This window comes from Ceratosolen solmsi, unplaced genomic scaffold (genome assembly GCF_000503995.2).
Source record: "Ceratosolen solmsi marchali unplaced genomic scaffold, CerSol_1.0 scaffold57, whole genome shotgun sequence".
Classification (NCBI taxonomy): domain Eukaryota; kingdom Metazoa; phylum Arthropoda; class Insecta; order Hymenoptera; family Agaonidae; genus Ceratosolen; species Ceratosolen solmsi.
This window is the reverse complement of record NW_011948427.1, coordinates 355,332-369,937: the sequence shown is the minus strand read 5'-3', so window position 1 is coordinate 369,937 and position 14,606 is coordinate 355,332.

Below are 14,606 nucleotides of genomic sequence, written 5' to 3'. Positions count from 1 at the left end.
GGAGGGGGGGAGGGGGAACAGGACCCGCTGGGACTGTCGCGTCTCACTCTCTTTTATCCAGTCCTCAGTGTGTATGCGCACGTATGCTGGTATAGTACGTAAGAAGTGCGACGGCGGCATTCGTGGGGGAGGAAAAGAGGGAGAAAGAGAAAAAGATAGAGGAACTGCTAGGGCAGTCTCCCAACGTAGTCTCGTTGGTTAAGCTACACGCGGATTTTACTTGCGTCTTGTTAGCCAACAAGTGGGAAAAAGAGAGAAAGAGCAATAAACGTAGTAAAAAAAACAGAGACAGAGAAAATTGAAATTGGTAATAGGGGGCCATGCAAGGCATGGAACCTGATATAGAGTGCTATCACTTGCCCATGAATCGGCAAAGTATAAAAGCCTGTATAAACAAGTCTATTTATTTGTCGATCTCTGTGACAAAGTTATATAAAATACAGTAAATGTTTTTGTGCTGTAGTGGAGCTTATATTTGAATTTGTTTTACTGATTTTCATTTAATGTGTTCATTACTATCCACTCATTTAGTACTGTGCTCAATTTGGCATTATTTTACATATTTATTTATAATATTTATACACTAATAGTGTAATTTTTATGTAATAAATATTACATTATAATTTTTATAAAATTATACTGAAATATCGTTGCTCCATAATTGTTCGAGTGTTAGATATTTATAAAGCATAGTGACTCGTGGAAAATTGTTGTAAAGCAAATTTTGTGTTAATACAGTGGGAGTATGACACTTTTTAAACTGAAATTATTATTTTAATTATCATTTGCATTGAATTTATCGCAAAAACTTTTACTTGACATATTATAATTAAATATATTTAATTTCGTCATGAGGCAAAATACAAATTATATAAAAATCGAACTTCATATTAACTTCATATCAACTTCATACAGAAGGGTTTATTTTCGAAATTTATTAATCAATATCAATCTATGTATATAATTAATATGTATATAAATATAACAATTATATATTTCTTTAAAATGTAGTATATAAGTTCAAATATAAATGCATCCTTTTTAGATTTATTAATTTCGTAGACATAGGCCTGTATTGGTTATACATTTAATAAAATATATTTAAAAAAATAAAATTAATAAGAAATGATTAATGTTAAATTTTTCATACACCATATAAAAGATACATATTAATAGAAGAAATTCTATAAGATACATATCAATATCACTTTTATTCAATGCAATTTTTCGCAATAAAAACAAGATATATATTTCAAGGATAATAAAAATTATGATATACTGATATTCTTCAATAAAAATAAAGATATTAAATTACAACCAGATAAAATAAATAAATTTAACCTCAAATCAGTATAAGCTATAAATGTATACTTATTATATACTAAAAATATATACTTTTTATAAATTGTATATACACGAATATATTAATATTTCATAAAACTATAAATATAGTAATTAATTTAATCGATTTTATTTAAATATTGGTTAAACAGTAAATTTTATATAAATTGTCAAATATTTTTTTTCTATTATTTTACAAATATTTAAAAATAAAAGCTTTTAAATTATGTTGAAAAAATGTCAACACAGTTATTATTATTTTTTATTATTATTATTACTATTGTTTATTAATGTTATTATTATTATTATATTTTCATAATTTACACTAAAATGGAATCACTCAATATCCTGAATCAGTAAAATAATAATATTAAGTACACGTAAAATGAATTTAATACTAAATTTTATGCGAGTGATATTTAGTATTAGTTGTTTTTTCTATATATCGATTCGTTAAAATTAGTTATGTGTATATAACCATATTTAATATGCAATATTACAATATTTAAAATTTATTTATATAATTTTTGTATCCTATAAATTATCAAGTGATAAAATTATAAAATATATACTTATTTTATACAAATTTTAAAATCATTTCACTTATGAAAATTACATTTAAAACAGAATACAGTAAAAGTTTAATGAGTCATAATACTCAACTATAATATACAGAATATTTTGTTATAATGAATGATAAAACACACTGGATTCATTTTATTTCTATATTCAATAATATAAATGTTATCATATAAACATTTTCATTTATTTAAAATATATTTATATAAATTGCAATAAAATTCTTATGATTTTATTAAAGAAAAATACAAAACAATATACAAAACAAATTAAAATAAATATATATTATATTTTAACATAATTTAGTTAGTATTACGATTTTTGAGCTATCAAGAATTTAATAATGATACTTTTATAAATACATCATTATGTATATCATTCATATTACACCATAAAAATATGTCGTAACAAAATAGCATTACCAGACAAATGAAAGAATAATTTGATTATACCAAATTCAATAAAAAAGTACCAATATATTTATTCATAATTTTGTTTTCTATTAGTTATCTTTTTTTTTAATATTCTAATAATTAATATATTAGGTAATTTATTAAGGTATTTATAATAATTAATAAATCGTTAATATTAATATTTACGTATTTAATTAATTAATGGAATTTAAAAAATTTTAGTGGAAAATTTTTTCCTTCAGAAGTAAAAAATATTCATCATATATTTTAGAAGTCGACGGCTTATAAAATATAGTAAATAAACAAAAATATATGTGTTATTAAAAATTCAATGTTCAATATCGATTTACACTAACGTATGTAAATTTAAAGAATTTGGTTAAATAAATGTAATTAAATTTTTTAATAACCTAATATAGATTATTGAATTAATAGAAACTAAATTAATAGAATAAATTCATGATATAGTTTCAACAGAACTTAACTATTTATAGTTTAAATCAACTCATGATTAGCATGATTTTTTAACATGGTATCATCAATTAAAATATTGCCATTTGACCATATACGCTTTAATTTAGTGTAATATATGGAATATTGAATGCATTATTATATTCAATAATATAATACAAATGAATTATATTACATACAATTATCTATTATATAAAATATTATATATACTATAATTTATGTATATCATAAATCATTATCATTTTAGAATATTCGATAAGTAACAGAAAAATTTTAATTATTATATCATCCGCCTTAAGTAATCTACAAAAGAAATACTCTTGAATCGCACAATAGAAACTATACTGAACTTACTATAAATGATTTAACAGTTTTCCTTTTCATCTTCATGTAGAACATAGAAATAGTTATTAATATACATATTATGCAATAAAAGGCCTACTTTCGTGTTTCGAATTCAGTACATGTATAATAAAGATGCGGTTGCATCCGAGCCTGACCTTTCACTAACTCCTTCCCAATTAAAAGCACTTTCTCTTTTATAAAGTGTATCCTAAAAAATTCTGCAAACAAGACAAATTCAAAGAAAGTTCTACAAGTCTTTTTATTGCTTATAAAATGTAAGTTTACACAAAAATTGTAAAAACATAAGTAATAAACATTATTAAATTTTTACAAAATTTTAAATTCAGCATTCATATCAAAATAATTTTAAATAAAAATAGCATAAAATGTGCAAACATAAAAGTACAATTAAACTCAATTTTATTTAACTCGGTTTAACGATAAATTATCAAAAACAGAATTGCATATTTTTCACACAAATGTTTGCACTCAGATGTACATAAATGTATTAATTAAATATATGAATAATAATTACTAGAATTAATCCTATAATATTTTCTTCTTTATTTTATTAAATCGTTTAAAACAAATAAATACTTCATTTAAAAATTTTATGCTGTTAGTTCCTAACGACCGTTCTATAGATAATATAAGATTAATAAATACATTTTCAGCTTTAACAGTAATGGTATTAAAATAATTTCAATTTCGAAAATCTTATTTTCATCATAAAAATATTATTAATAGATAAATTATCCAATTTCATTAGTTATTTCAAGTATTGTGTTCAGGTAAATCGCATTTTATCCATTAGAACAAATCCAAAGAGAAATAATCCAGATTAGCGAAAAAATAATTTGTGTATTAGTCATTTTGACGAATTGTCAGATTGTAAGGCATAAATTATCACCCGAATTTTCTTTAATAATATTTAATATAAGATACTTAATTTATGGAACTAAAAGCCAAGTAGTTTAATTTTCCTAAACTATTACAAATTTTACTTTCATAAAGCCAATAAAATAGTGAAAACCACAGTATTTAATTTTTTTTATAGGAAAAGTATTTGGAACATCTTTAAAAAATAGGTCACATTCTATACTCAAAAACAATATATATTTCGCTATATAAATTAAGGACAGCTTAAAGTGTAAATCAAAATTTCTGTAAAGATTATAGAACAGACAGTTGTAGTGAAAAGAAACACAGAAAAGAAGAAGAATAAATTTGTTGATTATTCTAACACTTCGGATTAGTGCTAAAACAACGGTTAAACCCGTGAATTTTTACTTTATTGATTTAAAATTGAAACCATCTTGAAGTCTATTTAAAATTTTACTTATAGAGACATATATAATAAATTTATTTATATAAATAGATCTATGAATTTTCAGTAATCGACATCAAAATTTAAGCAAAAGAAATACTGAGAAAATGCAATTGAAAGTATGAATTACCCTATAATAATTATATTTCAAGTTATAACCAGTAATTTTTAACAGCGAATACATTACCTTTTATTTAATATGTAGATTAGTTTATTAACGTAAAATCCCTTTTTCATGAATGGTAATTAACAAATAAATCGAAGCAGTTACCTGAATTGTTAATCGTAAAAATTTATTTATACATATAACATAACAATGATTGAAAACTTATGTATATACTCCTTCTAAAATATTATAAGAAAGTGTGTAATTTAATATAAGTAGAATATTTAGATCATCTAAATTCTCTCTTAAAGACTTTAGTTCTTATTGAGTTTCTCTACAGAATAAGTTTACAAATAAATCATAAATAATTTAATTAAAAAACAGATTTTTAACAGTTTTAATAAATGAGAATAATGCATTTACTAATATATTGCTATTGCTGTATATAAATCATTGAAATATCATTGCATATATTTCAATACTATACAGTACAAGAAATTCATTGTTTTTTACTCAAAGTTTTATAAATTTAAAAAAACTTTACTGTAGACAGATCATTGTAAAATATTTCACACTCTTTTTTCTCTTCTATAATTGACTAGAATCACTATTCATGAGTATATTCCGTAGCTATCAAAACCACTTGGTGTCAACCTATTAATTGTATATTATTCATAAAATTAGTTGTTTAACGCTAAAGCATCAAAGATATCTTATAAACAGATTATGTTTTCAGATATCTATATGATAGATATTGAATACTAAAATTATATGAAATATATGCTATTATCCAAATCACTTGATATGTTTAATAATTATAATTCATTCATATAATTCGTACCATAAGATTAAGTAATAAAAATTACATGAGATGATATTTAAATTTTAATATATAGATATAATATTACTCAATACTAATATTATATGAAATATATGATATTATATAGATATTTGATTTAATTTATCAGATTCTACCATTTTCTGCAATTTATCTTATGCGGTTAGAAATTTTAATTGAATTCGAGATTGTATATTTCAATAAGTATCAATGTATATATATATATTTAATATAATTTTCTGTGTACCAAAAATTCGTATAAAAATTATCACATCTATAATTAATATATTACATAGAACATCATTTAACAAAGGATATCTCTTATCCCATTCGTATAGAAAATCATAATTCCAATATATTCAAGTACTTTGTATTTATATCAAGAACTATTAATTCTTTGTTATACCCATCGTTTATTAATTTTAGAAACTTTTAAATTTTCCAATTCTATTTTTAGACCACATTTCAGTATATTGTTTATAAGTTATTTTAATATTAAGCTTATAACTTTTCAAGTAATCGAAAATTCGGATTATTTCAAACTTTATTAATATTAGATAGCGTTAAATATAGATAGCTTTATTAAACAGCGTTAACAAAATTTTATTTAACATGTATACTTTTAATATCTCTGTTTTATTATTTTATAAAAATTTTTTAATATAATTTATAAACCATTTTCGTTAAGTTTGTTAATCAATTTAAAAAGAATTAATCTCTTAAATATTTAAACGTAAAATAAAGGTAAATACAAAATTCTGTGAAAGCTGAATATTTATTATTTTATGTCAGATCGAAATATTTACTTATAATGATTTTAATAAAACAACGATTCGTACAAAATTATAATAAAAATAATCTTACATATTGCAAATATCCTTGACATATTTTATACGAATGTTATCACAATATAATCAGGAAAATTTGAACATTTATTAAAGATAATTGTTAAGATTGTTAAGATAATGTAGCATTTATAACAAATAGTAAATAATTTAAACTTATATATTAACTTTCTTAATATTGAGTATAAAATAAGAATTAATTATCTAATATACAAAAATTACACAAGTTTTAAAATTGCAACAATACGATTATAAAACTTATATCCTTTGTAATCATTTGAAAACTTATTTTAAAAAAATGTAAAATATTATATATTTTTCTGAATTTTCAACGGCACCAACTTAACTAATCGTTAACAAAAACTAAGTTGATATTCAAATTATAAACTACAAATTAAATTTACATTACTAATGCAAAATATTTTCTAAATCCAAATTCACTCGCAAATTATAAAACGTCAGTATCTTCACATTTTTACAAGGTATTATTTAAAATCGTTGATTGTGAAACAATTCATATTTAATATTAGTGAGCAATAAAAATACTAAAAAGAAAAACATCTATTTTTCAATTTAAAACAAAAATAAAGGTTGATAAATAAATAAGTTACATATAATTTATTTAAATGATCCCACAAATTTTAGAAATGAATTTCAATAAAATATTATACAAATAAGTTTAAAGTGAGTAAGTGGAATGAACGAAATAAATAAAAAACTTTTTAAACATTTATAAGCTTTCCATTACCAAACCTACTGTAATATATCAAAATTAATAAAACAAAAGAATCATTATATTCAAATATTGCCAAAAATTGCTTGAATATTATCTTTGAATAAAAAGAATAACATACTATTAATAATAAAAATAATAAATTCAGCCCATGTTTCATTATAAACAACACTATCTGTTATAAGTAACACTAATATAAAACACTTAATGAAATTACTTCATTTTGAATTTAAAAATGTACGATTAACAATATTAGATAATGTATAAACAAATATTAGATAATTAATATCTTTTAAAATACCATTCATTAAGAACAAGTATCCAGCCAAAATTAAATTTTCCATTAAAACAAATATTAATACTCTAATATCGTCATAAGTGCTAATTTCAATAATCTTAAAAAATTTAGGTTTTCATAAATTTAAAAATATTATATAATATTGTTAATATATGAATATTTAATATTAAAAATAAAAATTATATAAAAAACAAAATCAATTGTCAATTATTGAACAAATTAGTCATATTAATATTTTATTAACTATAAACATGAACGATAAAGTTTATACCATGTAATCAAACTAAAATTAAAAGATAGTTTGTGAAAAAATTACATAAGAAATAAATAGATATATAAATAATAAACATGCTATAATTTTTTCCACTTATCATAATTGATTGAACACAATTTAGAAAATAAATTGTATACAATCTATTCATTGTATAGATTATTCATTGTATATAAAAATTAGTAATTTAATCATTTTTTCATTTCTTTACAATTAATAAATTATTTATATTATTGTAATATTTTACAAGTAAATATTCTTTTAGATTTTAATAATTATTTAAATTTTATTTGTTAATTATTTAAAGCATTGTTTGATAATTTTCAAACAAAAATTTTGTATTTGCTATAAAATTTCTGACAAGTAATTATTATAGCTACTTATTTAGAATATATAGTGATTGTAATTAAAAAGAAAATTATACTTATAATACCGTAAAAATACATTGAAAGTACATATATTTAAATTCCTTTTTTTAATATCAAGTTTTGTGTAAATAGAGTAATAATAACTAAGATATAATACAATGGCTATTACTGTATTCTTATTTTGTTATACAATACTTCTAAAACACAAAAAGTGCATCAATTATTAAACAGTTGCCAAAGTTACATATAAGGTCCGTTTAAAAAATTATTTCTAATTTACATATTTGTATCTTCAAGCACAATTAAATGTAAAATATGTATAAAATCAAAGATTATATAATTATGAATAAATTATAAATTATAATTTTTTTTCATCCTGGACAATTTAATTACTTAATTGGATTTATGATCAAATATAAACTCAACATCAATTAATTATACTTATAGTATTTTAAATACACAAAAAAAATCAATTTTAATATTTACAAACTTAAATTATTACATTATTTATGATATAAAATAATAAATTAATATGTATAAATACTTAGTAAAATAGAAATAATTTTTATTTTGCAAAATTAAGATAGAAGCGAAAAAAAGGAAAGATAAAAGTAAAAGTGAAGGTGATAAAGAAAAAGTTGAAAAAAATATAAAAAAACACGTAAGGAAATAGAAACACTAAGAAAGGAAATCCCAAGTGAGACAGGAGATTTGAGCAACGTCGTCAGTATAACGATAGGCATATGACTACATGTATACGCTCTTGCGTTTGATTGGTGACGCAAAAACCACAAGGATACGGTATGTCAATGGGCTGTTAAGCTCATGAACTCGTGTCATTGACTATGAGCACGCGCGTAAGATTACGCGTGGTGTATGTATATATGCGTAGATGTTACTTCGTTTGCTTTTTAAAATTCTTCCTCCCGTTCTCTAACCTTGACTAATGTGAAAAACATTTCGGGGAATGCGCATCAAACATAACGATCATCACGCAAGAATCAATACTTGCGGATTCTGATCTTTTTGCATGATTCTCACTATTATCTGAATTAGCAATTTATATTTATACTGAAACAATATTTAATTTAATAATTAATTTTTTATAAGATATAAAACTTAAAATAATTATTTAGATATATTTGAATTGCGAAACTTCAAATTATACGCACCGATTAATTATTCTATTTCAATAATTTTTTTAAACATAATTTTTTACCAGTTATTCAATTATTTGAACTATAAATAAAACATATAAATAAAAAATATATTACATACGAAACTTGTATGTACAAACTAGATTATGAAAAATACTGAAATCAAATAGTATTTAGTAAACAATTTTAATAATAATGTTCTATATCCATGGTCCATGCATAAATGACAAAATTATATAAGTAAATATTCATGGACAAATAACCAAATAGAATAAGAGTAATTGGAGTTTTTTACTCTTTCGTAAGAATCAAATTCAATAAAGACATTTATGACAATAAATAATTTAAAAATAAGAAATGAAATAAATCCTATTATAGTTGCACTATATAATACGTTCTAGAAATAAAACGTTTAGAAATAAAGTAGAAAATTTTATTGAAAATTATTAGAGTACGTTATTATAAAGGACTAACAGCAGAGAAGACATCTATAGGAGAATATTATTTATATTAAATATACTTTTACATACATTATTGAAATATATTTTCAACAAGAATTAATAATTATAATCTTTTATATAATTGAATGCCAATACAAGATTCTTTAAGCAATTAAAATTAGTTTGATTTTTATAACTAAAAAATAAGTCTAGTGACTTATTAGATATATTACTTATTTATTTAATGTATGGTATTTTAAAACATGAGCTTATATTTTAAACTCTCTTGTTTAATTTTATACGAAATGTCTTTTCACCGACGTATTTCTTAAAAAAAAACTAATTTTTAAAAACAGATTTATTCCTTTTTATATATTATGAAATTTATTGATTATTTTTACAGTCTTTTTAATTATTTAAACTGTATTCTATTCAAATTCTAAAAATATTTATTTATCTAATAATACTTAATATTATTAGTACGTAAAATGATTCGTCATAAATAAAACGTGAAAAATATTTTATCTATAAATCTTCAATTTTTTTATTGAAATATAAGTAAACCCTTATATAGTTGAACGTATAACAATATAAATGTAAATTGAAGAGAGAGAGAGAGAGAGAGAAATAGAGAGAAATGAAGAGAATAGAATTATGTTACAAGGTAAAAGAAAAAACAATTGTGTAACATTTTCGGAAAATACAGAGAGAATCTGATGCATTAAGAAGTACAGCCAAATGAAATAAAAATCGAGATATTTTCTAAAGATTATGGGAATAATAACAATCTTAGTAAATACGCTAAATGTACAAGTAATAATTTCTTTATTGTTAAAAATAGAGCTCCATTTTTCAGAACCGTAAAATATATACTATTACAGTAAAGATAGTTTATAGTAGTGATTAAAAACATTCATGTTATGTGGATATATTAAGTGTATTTTAATTGGTGTATAATAAACATTTATAAATAATCTATCAACTGAAATATTCAAAGCACAGGAATCAGTTACAAATTGAGAAAATGAAAAGAAATTATTCTTTTAGCATAATTTTTGTCAAAGTATCAAATTGCAAAAATTACTAGTAAATATTATAATTAATTAAAACAATTCAACGACTATATGCCTTAAAATATAAATATGTAAATAATTAATGTAGTAGGAATAATAATTCTAATACAACTATGAACAAAAGTGTTATAAAAATAGCGAATAACTATGGTCAAAGACCCGCTAAACAATTTTTCAAACCAATGTTCATCATAAAACGGCAATACATTGATTTTCGCGATTTGGTAAATAAAGATATTTTCTACAGAGTTGAAGATTGGTTTCACCGTTATACATGTACAGATAAAATACTTATGAGTATGAAAAGTATTACTTGAAAATAAATGAATTCATTCTCAAGTATTATCGTAGAATGTGTTATTTTGACCATTATCGAAGCCAATCAGCATTATTATTATTATTACGATTAATTATCAATTGTATTCATGAATATATGCATCATATGGAATTCATTTATAGCTATAAAAACAATTAAGATTTTACAAAAAGTATATCGGTTATGATTGTCAAGTAAGTCACTGAAAAGAGTCTACAGTAAAATCAAATTCAATCATGGAAGTACAGAAAGAACTCACTGATAGTTATAGAGACAAAGATGAAAACAAAACAAGTACATCAATTGTAGATCATTAAACGATATATTGTATGATTATTGGCGTAGTTGCAACTTTGCGTATTTTAAATACAGAACAAATAAGTAAAGTATTAATTAAAAGTTCGAATAGGAGAACTACACAGAAGATAGGAATACAGAGAATTAATAATACAAATTTATGTCAAAGATAAAGATAAGATAATCTGTAACAAAATAATTAAAATATAGCTTTCGCCACTACTGATTAGATGTTAGTAAAATATTTAACTCGAGTGCAAAAATAAACATTACGTGAATGTATTAGAAGAAGTTTTATATACAGAAAAGTATATTACAGTCAGAAAATAATACATAAGTATGCTATCTGATTTTAATTTCATTATTCTATTATCACAGTAATCTTTTAACGAAATATCATTTAAAATATGACAAAAGTTTATATGATCAATAATTAGGTATTAATTAGTGGTACCGTGTGCGAGTCTACAATTATTTTAGATAAATTTTATCTACAATATATTTTAACGTGTTTATTCTTAAATATATTCCAAAACCGTATATTAGAATTTATACAACGATTTATGCTAAAGTCTTGTAAAAAAATAAATCTAGGAATATGTTATGAAACATACTATTAAGCTTAATTATATAAAATTGGAAAAGCCTGAGTATATATTAATTTAACAACTATTGCTAGAAAGCACACGAGGATGTCATTAATTAAGATAATGAGTTGATTGATGCTCAAATTTTGTTAACTGAGAATTTTAAATATAATTTCATACACATGAAAGACACTAAAAGGAATTATAAGTACAAAGTAATTGTAATTAAGGAGACTGTAAAAATTTATTTATATTTATGTTTACATTGTTGCACATATCTACGATATTTGCATAGTATATATTCCAGTTCGGATGGCTAACAATAGACTCAAAAAAATGGTTGTTCAGTTATAAAAACATATTCAATAAATAGATGCGAAATTGTAAAAGATCATAAGCCATATTTGATTGAATATAAAGTTGGATTAAAAAACAATTTATACAAATGAAAAGCATCCACTTAAGAGTCCACTAAATTACTTAACGAATGATGGAAAGTCAATCAATCTAGAGCAAAGAAAATAGTAAAAGCATTAATAGATCCATCGTTTTAATTAATGTGTATTATTTTGTAGTTATTTTGTGTATTAAAGAGAATAGAATTTTATAAAATTATTCAATATACAGGTCAAACTTTAAGTGTATTAAATTGTGCTTCTATTTATAAACGATAGAAAAACATAAGGTTATCAAGCAGTATATAATATAACATGAATTAATATATCAAAAGGTGAATATATCCGGAAAGTTAGTTTTGACAAATAGAATATATCTAGAAAAAGTATAAATCTATGAGTAGAGTACATAATTAATGTGGTTCAAAAGTGAATACTGAATATGTTTGAAATTATATATATATTCTGAATCAGAAATAACCGAAACAAAAATGGTTAGCAAGAAACTCAACTGGATCACAAAAGATGTAATACTTTTTCACACTTTTTATTTTACTTATACAAAGTCATTACTCTCGATTATAACGATGGGTTGATATTTTTCTTTATAGTTAAGAGATTTATTAAATATTCTTAATTATATCTACATAATCAAATTGACAGACACAATAAAAATATTAAATAAAGTATGCTCAATTCTACAGAACTCTAGAATCATTAAAAAACTTGTCAGTGATCTACAAGCTTACCTTTACGATTCAGGAGTCATCAGTAAAAATATCAAAAAAAAGAAATTATTAAAAATATTCATAGTCTTAATTTTTATGAAGTAATAAAAAAGTAAAATGGATGAATACTGTTGGCATTGTTAAATTGAGTTCCAATAGTCTCTAAATAAACATATCAACTTAGTAATCTATTAGTGACATTTTCTAAAAAGTAAGTATTAAACCTTGTCTGGTTAATATTTTAAGAAACTTAGTAATTCTTTTCAACGTAGCTAAGAAAACTTTCAAGATACAACAAATCAAAATAATAACAAAGAAGATCTTAAAATCATTAAAATCAGATCATCAAAAATTACTATATAAATGACTTTGTAAGTAAACGACATATACAAATAAAGTCGATGCTAACATTGATAATAAATTTTTTTAATGTATTTTCATTTGAAGTCACGAAATATTTAACCTTGATGACTAGGAATACTAACCAACTAGTTATTAAAGATTAAATGAGTTCTTTTCTTTTATGCTTATTCTAAGTATTTATTCTCTATTATGTACTCTAATTATGTTGATACATTTGAAATTTTTTTAAAATGATTTAAAAATTATTGAAATATATTGAACATTATTAAAAATATCGTCCATGTTCTCAGTTTCATCGCTAATCTCGATTTCACTTCATTTTTTTTGTATTTTAAAAAAAATCATCATTAATGCTATTAATGACTTATAGTAAGCCTTGTAAAGATTTTACAATTAATTTTAAAATAATAGTAGATTAAACGTCAATTACAAAACTATCTTGATGAATATATAATTTATCTAAAGGGTGAAATGATTCATGAAACTATAATGTAAAGATATAAATGTGTTGAGATATTCACATAAATATATAACATAATTAAGAAAAAAATGTACTCAAAAACGCCAAAATATGAACGGATGTTTAAATTATCAATACTCGTCTAAGTCGAACATTAGAATGCGAGTGTAATTAAAGTCAATAGATAAGAAGGAATTTTATTTAGCGCATAAGGGAGGAAACAAGTATCGCTCTCCTCTAGGATTGATACGTAAATATTTAGAATTATAGTATACAAGTAATATAATTATAATAGATAATAAAATACATACTAATATATATTCTTACTAATAAGTATTGCACTTCTATTCCCTTTATTCACATTTCTACAATATGGTATAAATATAAAAAATGAATACAATACTTATATTACTTCATTTTATTAATTTAATTAATAAATAATGTATTGAAAGAGATTCATTCTAAGTAAATATTAAAAACCTACTAATATGTTTTTATTACACATAAAAACATAAAATAATATTTTTACAAGAAACAGCATGACTAAAAAATATAAGAGATGAAGGAGGAGGAGAAGCAGGAGTTAACAAGTAGTCAAGTCTGAGTTGCGTCTAAGTCTGATAGCCGAGTTGAATGACCGTTCGAATGGAGAACACCTTCATTCGTAGGCTATACTCGTTGAAAGAGAATTTCTTGGTTCATTGAACTAGCGAGGTCTGCATAAATAATGACAAGTCTTTGTAATACAATAATAAACACACACTTGTACACACTTACGCACACCCGCACACGCGCGCGCACGCACGCACGCACACACACACACATATATATATATATATATTTATATATATATAT